The sequence below is a fragment of the Mobula birostris genome, chromosome 13 (genome assembly GCF_030028105.1).
Source record: "Mobula birostris isolate sMobBir1 chromosome 13, sMobBir1.hap1, whole genome shotgun sequence".
In the NCBI taxonomy this organism is placed as follows: Eukaryota; Metazoa; Chordata; class Chondrichthyes; order Myliobatiformes; family Myliobatidae; genus Mobula; species Mobula birostris.
Window position 1 is genome coordinate 92,371,658 of NC_092382.1, and position 18,087 is coordinate 92,389,744.

General features: G+C 46.8%; 1 protein-coding gene across 1 annotated transcript in view; it reads right to left on the bottom strand.

Annotated features, from left to right (window-relative positions):
• The window catches only part of LOC140207172 (uncharacterized), a 130,081-nt gene that overhangs the window by 70,842 nt on the left and 41,152 nt on the right, over positions 1-18,087 (bottom strand). The window lies entirely within an intron of this gene.

The window sequence follows — 18,087 nt, forward strand, 5'->3', positions numbered from 1 at the left end:
CCTGATGTCCTTCAAAAACCACATTTCTGGACCTCGAATGTGCAGCTGAGGACTGAACTTTAACTCGCCCATATCCACATTCCTGAACTATAATTAGACCCCTAACATCCCATTCTGTCTTCAAAACCGTCACTATGAACTCATAAAACAGCTAAATCTGAGTCACACTTTTGACGGAGAGTGCAACAGGGTGCCATCTTGACCATCTATTGTACAACACTCCCCAGACACCATCTTGACCATCTATTGTACAACACTCCCCAGACACCATCTTGACCATCTATCGTACAACACTCCCCAGACACCATCTTGACCATCTATCGTACAACACTCCCCAGACACCACCTTGACCATCTATTGTCCAACACTCCCCAGACACCACCTTGACCATCTTTTGTCCAACACTCCCCAGACATCATCTTGACCATCTATTGTACAACACTCCCCAGACACCATCTTGACCATCTATTGTACAACACTCCCCAGACACCATCTTGACCATCTTTTGTACAACACACACCATACACTGATACAAGAGGAGAGTGGACCATTGAAGAAAGTGGAGGTGGAGAGGCATTGATGATGCAAAGATCATTGCTAGAGGCTCAACTATCTCCTCTCTCGCTTCCCACAGTAGCCTAGGGTACATCCCGTCTGGTCCCAGTGAATTCACCAACTTGATGCTTTCCAAAACCTCCAACACATCCTCTTTCTTAATATCTACATGCTCAAGCTTTTCAGTCTGCTGCAAGTCACCCCTACAATTGCCAAGATCCTTTTCCTTAGTGAATACTGAAGCAATGTACCTCTGCTATTTCCTCCAGTTCCAAACACACTTTTCCACTGTCACACTTGTTTGGTCCTATTCTCTCACATCTTATCCTCTTGCTCTTCACATACTTGTAGAATGCATTGGGGTTTTCCTTAATCCTGTCCACTAAGGCCTTCTCATGACCCTTTCTGGCTCTCCCAATTTCATTCTTAAGCTCCTTCCTGGTAGCCTTATAATCTTCTAGATTCCTATCATTTGAAGATTTTTGAACCTCTCGTAAGCTCTTCTTTTCTTCTAAACTAGATTTACAACAGCCTTTGTACACCACGGTTCCTGTACCCCACCATCCTTTCCATGCCTCATTCGAACGTACCCACGCAGAACCCCATGCAAATACTGTATCCCCTGAACATTTACCACATTTCTTCCATACGTTTCCCTGAGAACATTTCCAATTTATGCTTTCAATTCCTGCCTGATAGCCTCATATTTTCCCTTAGCCAATTAAACATTTCCCTAACTTATCTGTTCCTATCCCTCTCCAATGCATTTGATAAAGGAGGTAGAATTGTGATTATTATCTCCAAAATTTTCTCCCACTGAGAGACCTGACACCTGACCAGGTTCATTTCCCAATGCCAGATCAAGTACAGCCTCTCCTCTTGCAGGCTGATCTATATATTGTGTCAAGAAACCTTCCTGAACACACCTAACAAACTCCACCCTATCTAAACATCTCTCTCTAGGGAGATGCCAATCAATATTTGGGAAATTAAAATCTCCCACCATAACAACACTGTTATTATTACTCCTTTCCAGAATCTCTCTCCTTATCTGCCCCTCAAAGTCCCTGTTACTATTGGGTGGTCTATAAAAAATACCCAGTAGAGTTATTGACCCTTTCCTATTCCTAACTTCCACCCACAGAGACTCCGTAGACAACCCCTCCATGACTTCCTCCTTTTCTGCAGCCGTGACACCATCTCTGATCACCAGTGCCACGCCCCCACCTCTTTTGCCTCCTGCCCTATCCTTCCTGAAACATCTAAAGCCTGGCACTTGAAGTAGCCATTCCTGTACCTGCACCATCCGAGTCTCTGTAATGGCCACAATATCATAGCTCCAAGTGCTGATCCACGCTCTAAGCTCATGTGCTTTATTCATAATACTCCTCGCATTAAAATAGACACATCTCAAACCATCAGTCTGAGCACGTCCCTTCTCTATCATCTGCCTCTCCTCCTTTTGCACTGGCTCCAAGCTTACACTATTTGTGAGCCAACCGCCCCTTCCTCCTTCTCTTCAGTTTGGTTCCCATCTCCCAGCAATTCTAGTTTAAACTCTCCCCAATAGCCATAGCAAACCTTCCCGCCAGGATCTTGGTCTGCCTCGGATTCAACTGCAACCCATCCTTTTTGTACAGGTCACACTTGCCCCAAAAGAGGTCCCAATGATCTGGATATCTGAATCCCTGCCCCCTGCCCCAATCCCTCAGCCACATATTTATCCTCTACCTCATTCTATTCCTATACTCACTGTCATGTGACACAGGCAGTAAAAAGAGATTACTACCTTTGAGGACCAGCTTCTCAACTTCTTTCCTAACTTCCTGTAGTCTGTTTTCATCTTGACCATCTATTGTACAACACTCCCCACACACCATCTTGACCATGTATTGTACAACACACCCCACACACCATCTTGACCATGTATTATACAACACACCCCACACACCATCTTGACCATCTATTGTACAACACACCCCACACACCATCTTGACCATCTATTGTACAACATTCCCCACACACCATCTTGACCATGTATTGTACAACACTCCCCAGACACCATCTTGACCAGTGAGGAAATGGTCGGAGGAGGCTTATGAGGCGCTCTAGGGTTGTTTTGAGGTGACAGACTGGCAGGCACTCTGTGAGCCACATGGAGGGGATATTGATGGGCTCACAGAGTGCATCACTGATTACATCAACTTCTGTGTGGACTGCAATGTTCCGACAAGAACTGTCCTTTGTTACTCAAATAACAAGCCATGGGTGACAAAGGACATTAAGGACATCCTGAACACTAAAAAGAGGGCATTAAGAGATGGAAATAGGGAGGAGCTGAGGGCAATACAGAGGGACCTGAAGCCAGGATCCAGGAGGCTAAAGACAGGTACAGGAGGAAGCTTGAGTGGAAACTCCAGCAGAACAACATGAGAGAGGTCTGGAGGGGGATGAGGACCATCACTGGGTTCCAGCAAACTAGCAACAGAGGAGCTGAGAGCAGTGTGGACAGGGCCAACGAACTTAACCTGTTCTTTAACAGATTTGACATTGTGACCCCTGCCCATCCCCCACATGAGCCATCTGTTGTCGGTCCCCAATCAATACATATTCCACTCCCCCCTCCTACCCCTCCTCACAGTCCCCCACCCTGCTCTCATGACTATACCCCTCCTCCACACGAAACCACCACGATGGGCTTCATGGCTGAACAGGTGAGAAGACAGCTGAAACGTCTCAACCCAAGCAAGGCTGCAGGACCGGATGGTGTCAGTACCAGGATGCTCAAAGCCTGTGCCCCTCAGCTATGTGGAGTACTTCGCCATGTATTCAACCTGAGCCTGAGGCTCCGGAGGGTTCCTGTACTGTGGAAGATGTCCTGCCTTGTCCCTGTGCCGAAGACGCCGTGCCCCAGAGGCGTCAATGACTACAGACTGGTGGCATTGACCTCCCACATCATGAAGACCCTGGAGAGACTTGTTCTGGAGCTGCTCCAGCCTATGGTCAGGCCACACTTAGATCCCCTCCAGTTCGCCTACCAGCCCCAACTAGGAGTTCAGGATGCCATCGTCTACCTGCTGAACCATGTCTACGTCCACCTGGACAAGCCAACGAGCACTGTGAGGGTCATGTTTTTTGACTTCTCCAGTGCATTGAACACCATCCGCCCTGCTCTGCTGGGGGAGAAGCTGACAGCGATGCAGGTGGATGTTTCTCTGGTATCATGGATTCTTGATTACCTGACTGGCAGACCACAGTACGTATGCTTGCAACACTGTGTGTGCGACAGAGTGATCAGCAGCACTGGGGCTCCACAGGGGACTGTCTTGTCTCCCTTTCTCTTCACCATTTACACCTCAGACTTCAACTACTGCACAGATTCTTGCCATCTTCAGAAGTTTTCGGATGACTCTGCCATAGTTGGATGCATCAGCAAGGGAGATGAGGTTGAGTACAGGGCTACGGTAGGAAACTTTGGTACATGGTGTGAGCAGAATTATCTGCAGCTTAATATGAAAAAGACAAAGGAGCTGGTGGTAGACCTGAGGAGAGCTAAGGTACCGGTGACCCCTGCTTCCATCCAGGGAGTCAGTGTGGACATGGTGGAGGATTACAAATACCTGGGGATACGAATTGACAATAAACTGGACTGGTCAAAGAACACTGAGGCTGTCTACAAGAAGGGTCAGAGCCATCTCTGTTTCCTGAGGAGACTGAGGTCCTTTAACATCTGCCGGACAATGCTGAGGATATTCTAAGAGTCTGTGGTGGCCAGTGCTATCATGTTTGCTGTTGTGTGCTGGAGCTGCAGGCTGAGGGTAGCAGACACCAACAGAATCAACAAACTTATTCGTAAGGCCAATGATGTTGTAGGGATGGAACTGGACTCTCTCACAGTGGTGTCTGAAAAGAGGATGCTGTCTAAGTTGCATGCCATCTTGGTCAATGTCCCCCATCCACTACATAATGTACTGGGTGGGCACAGGAGTACATTCAGCCAGAGACTCATGCAGCACAGAGCATCATAGGAAGTCATTCCTGCCTGTGGCCATCAAACTTTACAACTCCTCCCTTGGAGGGTCAGACACACTGTGCCTATAGGCTGGTCCTGGACTTATTTCCTGGCATAATTTACATATTACTATTTAACTATTTATGGTTTTATTACTATTTATTATTTATGGTGCAGCTGTAACGAAAACCAATTTCCCCCTGGGATCAATAAAGTATGACTATGACTATGTATTATACAACACTCCCCTGCACCATCTTGACCATCTATTGCACAACACTCCCCAGACACCATTTTGACCATCGATTGTACAACACTCCCCAGACACCATCTTGAACCATCTATTGCACAACACTCCCCAGACACCATCTTGACCATCTATTGCACAACACTCCCCAGACACCATTTTGACCATCTATTGCACAACACTCCCCAGACACCATTTTGACCATCTATTGTACAACACTCCCCAGACACCATCTTGAACCATCGATTGTACAACACTCCCTGGGCACCATTTGAATTGGTCAGTGGATGTAAATAATGTGGAATGGGTTGGGAGGTGACAGATGGAGAGAAGGTGTCAATATTACTGAAGATCTGTTCTGGGCCCCACACTTTGACGCAATTATGAAGAAGGCATGCTGGCAGCTGTATCTCATTCAGAATTTGAGGAGAATTGATATGTTACCAAAGACTCCAGCAGATTTCTACAGATGTACCTTGGAGAGGATTCTGACTGGTTGCATCACCGTCTGGTGTGGAGGGGAACACTGTACAGGATCGGAAAAAGCTGCAGAGAGTTGTAAGCTCAGCCAGCTCCATCCCCACAATCGAGGACACTTCAAAAGTAGATGCATCCAAGTTTAAAGTTCAGAATAAATTAATTTTCATAGTACTTGTATATTACTGTAACAAAGAAGTAAAAATCTATTGATGCTGGAAATCCAAAGCAACACACTCAAAAATGGAACTCAGCAGGTCAGACGGCATCTACGGAAAAGAGTAAATACCCTAAATGCCAGTGTATAAGCCAAGAATTTGGCCCTAAATTTTGATCCAAAGATTGGGGGGTTGGCTTATACAGAGGGTGCCAACTTTGGAAAAAACAAATTCACGGAAGACAGGTCATATTCATTGGCTGTTTTTGGGTCAAATACAAAAGAAAATAGAAACACATGAAATCTACACAAAAGATCTACAAAACACATTATATTTCTCAATTTACTTGTACATACTGTTGTCATCAAATGTTCAGAGCTTGAAACCCTCACACTCTTCATTATCTGACTCTCCGAAAATCACGTCCCATTCTTCTTTGAATGGTTTCTTTAAACTCACATCTAATGGCTGGAGCACGGACGTCAAACCACCGGGGATGACTGCAATGTCCGTATTTTCAGTTTCCAATGCTGCTTTTGTCTCACCTGACAAGTGCGCTTTGAACATGTCCCAGACAAGTAGCGACTTTTCCTTCCTGAAAACTTCCAGACGACGATGCCACACCTCTTTAACCCGCTTCGTCCATCCAGCCGTATTCTTGAACGTAAACAACAACACCCCATGGGAATTTTTCTTTCTTTGGGAATGTTTTCCTCTTAAAAATCACCATTGGTGGTAGTTTGGTCCCATCAGCCATACACGTTAACATGACAGTAAAATGTTGCTTCTCGTGTCCAGTTATTTTGACAAGGACTGTTTTCTCCCCCTCCTGATTGACAGTGTGGTTGCCAGCAAAATCAAAGAACATTGGTGTCTCGTCCCTGTTATCAATCAGTGAGAGCAGGTGAGAATGTGCCTTTTGATGCTTGATTACAAATGATTGGAAGGCCGTAATCTTATTCTCCAGGTCGGTCTGCAATTTTTTTGTCTCAACACAAGATCACGTCTATTCATAAATTGGGTGCACCAACTTCGCGTAGCTTTGAAACTTTCGCTGACCTCACGGTGTTCTTCAGCCCATTTCAATGCTTGAACTCGAATCACTTCTCTGGTAACAACGTATCCAGACGATCGCTGGTTATTCACCCACTCTAAAACTTTTTCTTCCAGTTCTGACCACTGGCATGTTTTCCCACGGTTTGCACATTTCGTCTTTGGCATTTCCCTCAGCGCATCCTCTGCCTTTCTCCACTCTCTCACTTGTTTCTTGTTTACACTAAACTTCTTAGCAGCTGCAGAATTATTCATTCCTTTAGCAAAATCAACAACCTTGAAGCCAGCATCATATTGCATTCGTTTTAATCTTTTGTACATGGTGGTCGCAAACTCAATACTGAGTACTCGTACCGATCCCGCCACCCAGTGTTATGTTTTAACGAGGTTACAATGAGCGCTAAATGGCTTCACGGGGGTTACATTTCAGAGGATTCTTTGCCATTGGGAACCTAATCCAAAACTTCCCTCCCTGATTTATTTACAAAGAATTCGCTTATAACGCTCTACAATGTGTAGGCCTATTTTCTTAGCAGGTACTGGTTCACAAAATTTCCAGGTTCCGGGTCTGACAAAGCTGAATACTGGCATGTGAGATCTTGTGATCTTTTCTGGTTAAATCAAAAGCTTCTACAAAAAGGGTCGGTTTATACAAAGGTACCATGAAAAAGTCATTATTTTAACCTTGAAAATGGGAGGGCAGGTGGTCAGCTTATACACTAGAATTTACGGATGATTCGGGCCGAAACCCTTCTTCAGAACAGAGAGGGAAGGGAGGAGTTGCCTGAACTGAAAGGTGGTGGGGGGGGTGAAGGGAGAGAAGCTAACTGGAAGGTGATAGGTGAAGCCAGGTGGCTGGGAAAGGTCAAGGGCTGGAGAGGAAAGAATCTGATCGGAGAGGAGAGAGGACAATAGGAAAGGGAAGGAGGAGGGGACCCAGGGGAAAGTAATAGGTGCAAATAAGTAAAAGGTCAAATTGGGGAATAGAGGAAGATGCGGAGGAAAATTTTGTTTCCCAGAAGGAGAAATCGATATTCATACCATCAGGTTGGATGCTACCTAGAAGGAATATAACGTGTCGCTTCTCGACTCTAAGGGGCACAAGCCGAGGCTACAGATCAACAACATTGGAAAGGGATTGGGAATGGGAATTAAAACGTTTGGCCATCGGGAAATCCCGTTTATGGCGGATGGTGTGGAGGTGCTCGAGAAGCTGTCCCCCAGTTTACGATGAGCCTCTCCAATGTAGAGGAGGCCACATTGGGAATAATAGACACCCCCGGCAGATTCGGTGAAGTGTTGCCTCACCCGGAAGGAGTGTTTGGGGCCCTCAGTGGAGCTGAGGGAGGAGGTGAATGGGCAGGTGCAGATTCAGCTCTTGGCCTTCCCACCCAACTAGCTTCACCTCTTACCTTTCAGTTAGCCTCTTTCCACTCCACCAAACTTTCTGTTCTGGTATCTTCCCCCTGCCATCTCAGTCCTGAACAGGGGTTTAGGCCACATTATCAACTAACTACTCATTTCCACAGACACTGCCTGATTTGCTAAGATAACCCAGCAGAGAGTGAGTGTGTGTGAGTGTGAGTGTGAGTGTGAGTGTGTGTCTGTGTGTGTGTGTGAGTGTGAGTGTGAGTGTGAGTGTGTGTGTGTGTGTGTGTGTTGCTTTATTTTATTATGCAATTCCCTGAGATTCAGTTTCTTCCCAGCATTCACAGTGGAACAAAGAAATACAACAGAATCAATGAAAAACTACACACAAACAAAGACTGACAAGCAACAAATGTGCGATAGAAACCAACAAAGGCAGTATCCATCAGTCAGGACCCCCACCACCCAGGACATGCTCTCTTCTCATTACCACCATCAGAGAGGAGGTTCAGGAGCCTGAAGACACACACTCAACATTTCAGCAACAGCTTCTTCCCCTCCGCCATCAGATTTCTGAACGGACAGTGAACACATGAACATTAGCTCACTATTTTTTCGCTCTTTCTACACTACATATTTATTTTCTATATATTTGTTATTGTAACTTGTGTATTGCACTGTACTGCTGCTGCAAAACAACAAAATTCGTGATGTTTGTCAGTGATAATGAACCTGATTCTGATTCTGTGTTCTAGTACATGGAACATAGAACAGTACAGCACAGAAACAGGCCCTTCGGCCCACAATGTTGTGCTGAACCAGATAAAAAACAAATCAGAAACACCTGAACACTAATCCCTTGAGATGTTCCCACAACCAACGATCTCACTTTAAGGACTTTATCTTGTTAACTCATGTTCTCATTATTTATTGCTATCTATTTATATTTGCATTTACATAGTTTGTTGCCTTCTGCAATCTACTTGATCTTTCATTGATCCTGTTATAGTTACTATTCTATAGATTTGCTGCAAATGCCCGCAGGACAATGAATCTCAGGGTTGTATGTGGTGATAAATGTACTCTGATAATAAAATTTACTTTGATTTTACTTTGAGCTTTTCCCTCCTATCTACACAATGTTCACATCCCTTCATCTTCCTCACATCAAAATCCCTATCAAAGCCTCTCTTAAAAGCCTCTAATGTATTTGCATCTACCACCAGACCAGGCAGCACATTCAGGCATCCACCACTTTCTGAGGGAAAAAAAAACTTACTCCTCACATCCCTCTTGAACCTACCCCCTCTCACCTTCAATGCCTGCACACTGGTATATGACATTTCAACCCTGGGAAAGAGATACTCTCTGTCCACTCTGTCTCTGCCTCTCAGATGTTATAAACCGCTATCTGATCTCCCCACAGCCTCCGATGCTCTAGAGAAAACAACCCAAGTTTATCCAGCCTCTCATGATAGCACATGCCCTCTACACCAGACAGCATCCTGGTAAACCTCTTCTGCACCCTCTCCAAAGCCTCAACATCCTTCCTATAGTGGCGTGACGACACTGTCTGCAATACCCCAGACATGGCTTAACCAGAGTTACACAAATTTGCAATACAACCTCTTGACTTTTGAACTCAATGCCTTGACTAACAACATCAGCATTCCATAAGCCTTCTGAACCATCTTATTGAACTCTAAGTCACTTGCAAGGAGCTCTGAACTTGGATCCAAGTTCCCTCTGCTCAGCAACACTGTTAAGGACCTTGACCTCAACATGCCAAATTTTCATTAGTAACTTTCCTGTGACCTATTGTGTTCTTTTTCATTAATTGTAGTGAAGAGATATGTGGCTCTTGTTCCTCGACACAAAAAATCTACTGTCACTGATTAAATGGACTTCCAAATTCAACCGTATACACATATCCTGCCAAACAACACAACCTTCCTCCGGACCAAGGTGCACAACACAGTACATATAACTCACAACAACACATCAAGTAATATTACCACAAAAAAATTATCAAATTATAAAACATATTCCAGAAGATTGACATTTAGCATAAGGTGCATTTCAAAGTTCAGAGTAAATTTATTATCAAAGTACAGATATGTCACCATATACAACCCTGAGATTCATTTTCTTGTGGGCATACTCAATAAATCTATAGAATAATAACCACAACAGAATCAATGAAAGACCAACCAGTTAGGCCATTCAACCAGAGTGCAGAAGACAACAAACTGTGCAAATACAAAAAGAAGAAATAATAATGATAAATAAATAAGCTATAAATATCAAGATCATGAGATGAAGAGTCCTTGAGAGTGAGTCCATAGGTTATGGGAACATTTCAATGACGGGGCGAGTGAAGTTGAGTGAACTTTTCCCCTGTGCTGTGCAATAGATTTTTGAGCCGTTTCACAGACACCCAGTTCACCTGTCCTTTGTGAAGCTGGGAGGAGTCAGGGTACAATGTTTATATGAAGTGTGAGAGGTTGCAGCCTCTGTTTGAGTATCTGAAGGGGCTGCTGCTCACGTTTTGGTTGTACTTCAGCCCTGTGCTCCTGATATATGGTCACCCAGTACGGAGGGGGTTGGGATGCTCAGACAATCTACTGGTGGGCTTGTTCCTGGACCTGGCCAAGATGGCCATTCGTGAGTCCAGGCAGTCAAGGGCTCTGCCCAAGCTGAATGCCTGTCCCTCTGCTGGAGTTACCATCATGTAGAGATGGAGCGTGCGATCACTATGGGTACAGGGGGGATTTCCTGGGATGGTGGGTCCTCCAGTGAATTGAGTGTTTTGTAGATTGGAGTCGCATAAAACCCAAAGCATGAATTAGGGAGTGGGATAATCCCCTGACAAAACATTCTGCACTGGGCTGTGTATAGGACACACAAAATACTGGGGAGCTCAGCAGGTCAGGCAGCATCTCCGGAGAGAAATAAAGAGTCAACATTTCAGATCTCCTCAGCCCTTTACCTTCTCCACCTGTCACCTCCCAGCCTCTCACTTCAGCCTCCCACTCACTCACCTTCCCCCTCACCTAGCTCCACCTATCACCTCCAAGCCTGTACTGCTGCTCTTCCCTCACCTTCTAATTTTGGTTTCTTCCCCTGTCCTTTCCTGTCCTGTTGAAGGGTCTCTGCTCAAAACATCCACTGTTCATTCCTCACCATGGATACTGCCTGACCTGCTGAGTTTCTCCAGCATTTTCTGTAGATTTTCAGCACCTGCAGAATGTCTTGTGTTAGTAACTGACATGGGCAGTAGGTAAGTGCCTCTTTCACCTCAGATGGTTGAAGTAGTTTGGTATGGACCCACAAATCATAAGGACTTTCTACAGGGGCACAATTGAGAGCATCCTGACTGGCTGTATCACTGCCTGGTATGGGAACTGTACTTTCCTCAATCGCAGGACTCTGCAGAGAGTGGTGCGGACAGCCCAGCACATCTGTAGATGTGAACTTCCCACTATTCAGGACATTTACAAAGACAGGTGTGTAAAAAGGGCCCGAAAGACCATTGGGGACCTGAGTCACCCCGACCACAAACTGTTTCAGCTACTACCATCTGGGAAACAGTACCACAGCATAAAAGCCAGGACCAACAGACTCCGGGACAGCTTCTTCCACCAGACCATCAGACTGATTAATTCGCACTGATACAACTGTATTTCTATGTTATATTAACTGTCCTGATGTACATACTATTTATTACAAATTACTATATGTCGGGCTTTCAGTATACTAGATGGACTGTTAACTGCTGATCGCTTATTACCAAAATGGCTTCTCGTAATGTTAACTGCTGAGCAAGGGGTTCTCTGTAACTGCAATGTTTGGGTTATACAGGGAGATAATGGAAATTGTATTCATTTGTTAGCCAATGGAAATCATGTTCTGTTATCTTGTATATGTGTGCTGAGTTGAGGAGCGGGGGCTTTTTCGGGAGGCGAGTAGAGAGGACGGACGTGTGAGGAACGGACGGCGGTTCCTGGATGGCAGACACCAGACCTCGGGGGTTCGGAGAGTGACCGGAGTCTCGGAAGGACGTTGTGGATGGAATCGGAGGCGTGAGCTCCAACGTATTAAAATATTATGTGCACAAGACTGATAAGTTACTTTTGTGGCGCCTTTTCTTGTAGTTGTTTCTACTAACCCAACACCCAAAAATTTGCTATAAAGTAAAATTCTTCACTCACACTTTGTATATTGTTTCATATTTGTGTCGTGGTTGATCATTGGGCGACTCACACCTTATCCGCACCAAAGCAATTGCACTGTTTGGCGGGGTTGACGGCTATTCGCACGAGGCAGTGGGGCAAAGACCCTTACATTTGGGGGCTCATCCGGGGTTTGAATTCTGTCAGGATAAGGGGTAATTCGCCCGGGTTGAATTAAAAGGGATGGACACAGATAAGATCGAACTTTGGTGTGAGATCGAGGACGTTCCGGTTACTCATGCCTGCATATGAAGTGGGGTGGATATACATACCCCGGATGATGTGTTAATTCGATGTTTGATTACAGTCAGAGCTATCGGTAAGGTTGAGATTGTAAGCAGAAAGATTGGTAAAACGGGGGACTCAGCCTTTGTGCTGGTACAGACGGCTGCTGACGTCAAGGACTTGGGACTGCCATTGTGTATCGGTGACCTCGGTGAGGCGGGGCTATGGGGCGTGCACACCGTCACGGAGGAAGGGTCTGAAGAGACACCAGAGGGGTTGCCCGAAGCTGGGGCGGAGATTTTAGCGAGTGGGTCCAATCGTTTTTGAGGGATGAAGGAAGGCAGTGGTCAGATTTGGAGAATGTAATTAGTTCTCATTCCCCACGGAAGGGGGAGGGCTCTGAGTTGGCCTCAGCCATTAACTCTTTGGTGAACCGGGTGGTGGGTCCACGACAGAAGTTAAGAATTTTCTCTGGAAAAACCCCTATCCCCGACAGGGAAGAGAATTACGAGTCCTGGGTAGAACATACCTCTCAGATGCTAGGTGAGTGACTGTGTTCTCAGGAGGAGAAGCTGCAAAGACTGGGGGACAGTTTGAGAGGGAGGCAGCTGAGGTGGTAAAAGGGGTGAGAGTTAATCAGCCCCTGGCTTCTTGGAGAGAGTGTCTAGTCGTCCTAGAGGTGGCATTTGGGCTGACGGGAAGCCCGGTGGAGCTTTTAGGGGGGGATTCAGAATCTGCGTCAGGAGAAAGGGGAAAAGCTTTCCGAGTATCTTCTCCGACTTGAGCACAGGCTAAATTGCTTGAGGCTCCGGGGGGTCATTTCGTCCGCTGAGGTAGATCGGATAAGGATCGACCAGGTAGTCAGGGGCACGCAGAGACGTGATGCGATCGCTAAGAGCCTCCGGCAGTCTCGTAGAGCGCGTTCCCCCCCCATCTTTTGTTCAGTTGTTCAGAGAGGTCAGAGAGGAGAAGGACGAATTGCAAGTGGAAGAGGGCTCCATTAACAAGGTACAGTCCTCGGTAGTAACCCCTTGTGGTGAAATGACTGGGGTCAGCTCCACGTGGGAGACACATAAGGGGGTCGCAGCAGGTGGGGTCCCTCTGCGGGAGGGGACTAGCGTAGAAGGCCCCTCCCAGAAGAGACGGACAGCACTGAGGGCAGGTGGAGGCAGGGGTCCGGCAAGGTGAGGTGTGTGCCATAACTGCGGGGAAGTGGGGCACTTCAGGCGGGAATGTGAATGGCAGGGAGCCCCTCGGAGGGAGAGCCTCCAGGTGTCCCAACAAGAAGGGGGGGTCGGGAAACTTAGAGGATACTCAGTGAGAGAATGAACTGGAGTCTCTGGGAAAATATGTTCCGCACAATGTGTCGCAGGATCCTCGAGAGGAAAAGACCCTATCCCAGAAGGATTGGTGGGGCCCCGATCCAGCATGTCGAGACGGATCGAAGGGATAGATGCAAAAGCCATAATCGACACGGGGTTGCAGGTCACATTACTGTACCGGTTGTTCTATGATCACTATCTGGCGCATTTACCCAGTGCACTGAAGATATGGGTCATCAGTGATGGTGATTACTCGTACGATGGCTATTTGTCTGTGAAACTGGAGTTCCTGGAAGCTGAGATGGGGGTGTCTGAGGCTCATGAGGCCCTGGCACTGGTGTGCCTAGACCCCGGTGAGACTGGGGGTGTGTCAATTGTGGTGGGGACCAACACCCCTATTGTGCGGAGACTCCTGGGAGCCTGCAAGGAGAAGGCGGGTGAAGACTTTTTGGAGACCCTGTCAGTGCACCCAGTGCTCCGAGCTGCTTTTGAGGAAGTGTGGGGTCGCTCTGGGCTGGACGCGACGTGTGAATGAGGCACTGTGTGGTGTGCCCAGTCGAAGCCCAGGGTGGTGCGCCCGGGTGAAGCACCAAGTGTGATGGGGATCCCTAGATTCCCGGGGGTGCCTGAGCGTGAAGCCCTTTTAGTGGACACCCTGGAAGATCTCGAAGGGGAGTGGAGATTCCCTGCTGGGGTGCTGGTGCGACCCCAGTTACAGAAGCCTTCGGTGGTACAGGCTAGTGGTGATCGTTAGGAACACTACTGCACGGGAGGTCACCTTCAAGTGAGGAATGCCTCTGGCACATTTGTTCCCACTGACGGTTATGCACAGCGCCCCCGTGAGGTCATTTGGGGAACAGCAGTCAGGAAAAAGGCCAAAGTTGACTGCTGAAGCTTTTAACTTCGGGGCATCAGCTTTACCGGAGGGTTGGAAGCAGAGGCTGGTGGAGAAGATGCTGACAACGACAGATGTTTTCTCCCTTGATGAATTTGATGTGGGTTGTTCCAGGAGCTCTCGCCACATCTAATGGGTGACTGAGAATACTCCATTCAGAGAACGATCACGGCGACTGGCCCCGGCAGATGTGGAAGACATGCGGCAGCATTTGGGCAAGTTGAAGGAAGTCAGGATCATCACGGAGTCCCGAAGTCCGTATGTGTCTCTTATCGTAGTGGCCCAGAAGAAGAATGGGAAGGTTTGTAAGTGTGAGGACTATAGAACATTGAACAGGCGCACGGTCCCAGATCAGTACACGGTCCCCCGGGTGGAAGTCTGTCTAAGTGGGGTGAAGTGGTTTAGTGTGCTGGATTTGAGGAGTGGGTATTACTAGAACCCGATGAATGAGGCCAATAAGGAGAAGACAGCCTTCATTTGCCCTTTGGGTTTTACCAGTTTGAAGGGATGCTTTTGGCGACCAAGAAGGAGGTCGAATCGTTCGGACAGAGATGGCTCTCAGTACTCGGTGTCGGAGAGCTGATCAGAGCTCGAAGTTTTCAGATGACTCAGAGTCGGATTGTGGATGGCATGGCAGGGAGAGTTTTTCTTCCTCCTTCCGTCTGCGTGAGATGTGGGACATTTGAGAAACTTTGAACTTTACTGTGCTCATGGACTTCCTCATCAAGTTATGGTATTGTTGCACTGTTTGTAACTATATGTTATAATTATGTGGTTTTGTCAGTTTTTTCAGTCTTGGTCTGTCCTGTGTTTGTGATATCACATCGGAGGAAATAATGTATAATTTCTTAATGCTTTTGAACTGCTGACATTTCAGTTTGAGAATTTTTAGTTTTTCATGCTTCACAACTGTCCCTGTTGTTTGGGCTCTACTGTGAAAAAAGCAGCATGTGATTCACAAATAAAGGTTCTCAGTTAAATTGATCAAGATCCCTGGTTGTAACATTCACGTATGTGATCAAAGGGTAGGGGGCCGAATATTTTTACAAGGCACTCTATGTACTTTGATGAAAACTTTTCTTTGAAATTTGAAGGACGACTGTCCAGTTGCACTCACATCTACTGTGATGGAGTACGTTGAGAGGTTAGTCGTGGCCAGAATCAACTCCAGCCTAAGCAAGGACCTGGACCCACTGCAATTTGCCATTCGCCACAACAGGTCTACAGTGGATACAATCTCAGTGGTTCTACACTTGGCCTTGGATCACCTGGACAACAGTGACACGTCTGTCAGGCTGCTGTTTATTGATTACAGCTCAGTGATCAGCACCACCATAGCCTCAGTGCCAAGCAATAATCTCCAAAACCTCCCTCTGTAACTGGATCCTTGACTTCTCCATCAGGAGACCTCAGTCAGTGCAGACTAAAAATAACATCACCTGCTCACTGACAATCAACACCGGCACACCTCCAGGATGCAAACTCAGCCCACTGCTCTATTCTCTCTCTACACCAACAACTGTGTGGCCAGGCACAGCTCAATCACCATCTATAAATTTGTCGATAACACAACTATTGTTGACAGAATTTGAGATGGTGACGAGGAGGCGTACAGGAGTGAGTAGATCAGCTGGTTGAGTGGTGTCATAACAACAACCTTGCACTCTACGTCAGTAAGGACAAGAAAATGATTGTGGATTTCAGAGAGGGGAAGTCGAGGGAATACACACCAGGCCTTACCGAGGGATCAGCAGTGGAAAGGGTGAGCAGCTTCAAGTTACTGGGTGTCAACATCTCTGAAGATCGATCCTCAGACCAACATATTGAGCCAATTATAAAGAAGGTCCAACAGTGGCTACATTTCATCAGGAGTTTGAAGGACTTGGTCTGACTCCAAATACACTTGCAAATCTCTACAGATGTACAGTGGAGAGCATTCTAACTGGTTGTATCACTGTCTGGTATGGAGGGTCACTGCACAGAATCAGAAAAAGGGGCAGAATACTGTCAACTCAACCAACTCCATCATGGGCACAAGCCTCCCCAGCATCAAGGACATCTTCAAAAGTGCAGTCGACATTTCAGGCCGAGACCCTTCGTCAGGACTAACTGAAGGAAGAGTGAGTAAGGGATTTGAAAGTTGAAAGCACATCTTTCCCTCCCCCCCTCTCTCTGCATTCCGCAGGGATCGCTCCCTACACAACTCCCTTGTCCATTCGTCCCCCCCATCCCTCCCCACTGATCTCCCTCCTGGCACTTATCCGTGTAAGCGGAACAAGTGCTACACATGCCCTTACACTTCCTCCCTTACCACCATTCAGGGCCCCAAGCAGTCCTTCCAGGTGAGGCAACACTTCACCTGTGAGTCGGCTGGGGTGATATACACATCCGGTGCTCCCGATGTGGCCTTTTATATATTGGCAAGACCCGACGCAGACTGGGAGACCGCTTTGCTGAACATCTACGCTCTGTCCGCCAGAGAAAGCAGGATCTCCCAGTGGCCACACATTTTAATTCCACATCCCATTCTGACATGTCCATCCACGGCCTCCTCTACTGTAAAGATGAAGCCACACTCAGGTTGGAGGAACAACACCTTATATTCCGTCTGGGTAGCCTCCAACCTGATGGCATGAACATCGACTTCTCTAACTTCCGCTAAGGCCCCACCTCCCCCTCGTATCCCATCTGTTACTCATTTTTATGCACACATTCTTTCTCTCACTCTCCTGTTTCTCCCTCTGTCCCTCTGAATATACCTCTTGCCCATCCTCTGGGTCCCCCCCCCTTGTCTTTCTTCCCGGACCTCCTGTCCCATGATCCTCTCGTATCCCCTTTTGCCAATCACCTGTCCAGCTCTTGGCTCCATCCCTCCCCCTCCTGTCTTCTCCTATCATTTTGGATCTCCCCCTCCCCCTCCAACTTTCAAATCCCTTACTCACTCTTCCTTCAGTCAGTCCTGACGAAGGGTCTCGGCCTGAAACGTCGACTGCACCTCTTCCTACAGATGCTGCCTGGCCTGCTGCGTTCACCAGCAACTTTGATGTGTGTTGCTTGAATTTCCAGCATCTGCAGAATTCCTGTTGTTTGCATCTTCAAAAGTAATGCTTCAAAACGGCAGCATCCATCATTGAAGACCCCATCACCCAAGACATCCCTTTTTCTCCTTGCTACTGTCAGGGAGGTGGTACAGGAGCCTGAAAACACACACTCAATGCTTCAAGAACAGCTTCTTCCTCTCCACCATCAGATCTCTGAATGGACAATGAACCCAGTTACACCACTGCAAAAAATGTTTAGCTCTCTCTTTGCACAACGTATTTTTTTTATTTAAAAATATTTCTTATTGTAATACAACAGGAGTTTGAAGGACTTGGTCTGACTCCAAATACATTTGCAAATCTACAGATGTACAGTGGAGAGCATTCTAACTGGTTGTATCACTGTCTGGTTTGGAGGGGCCACTGCACAGAATCAGAAAAAGGTGCAGAATACTATCAACTCAACCAGCTCCATCAATGAATGAAAGAAATTTATTTCAAT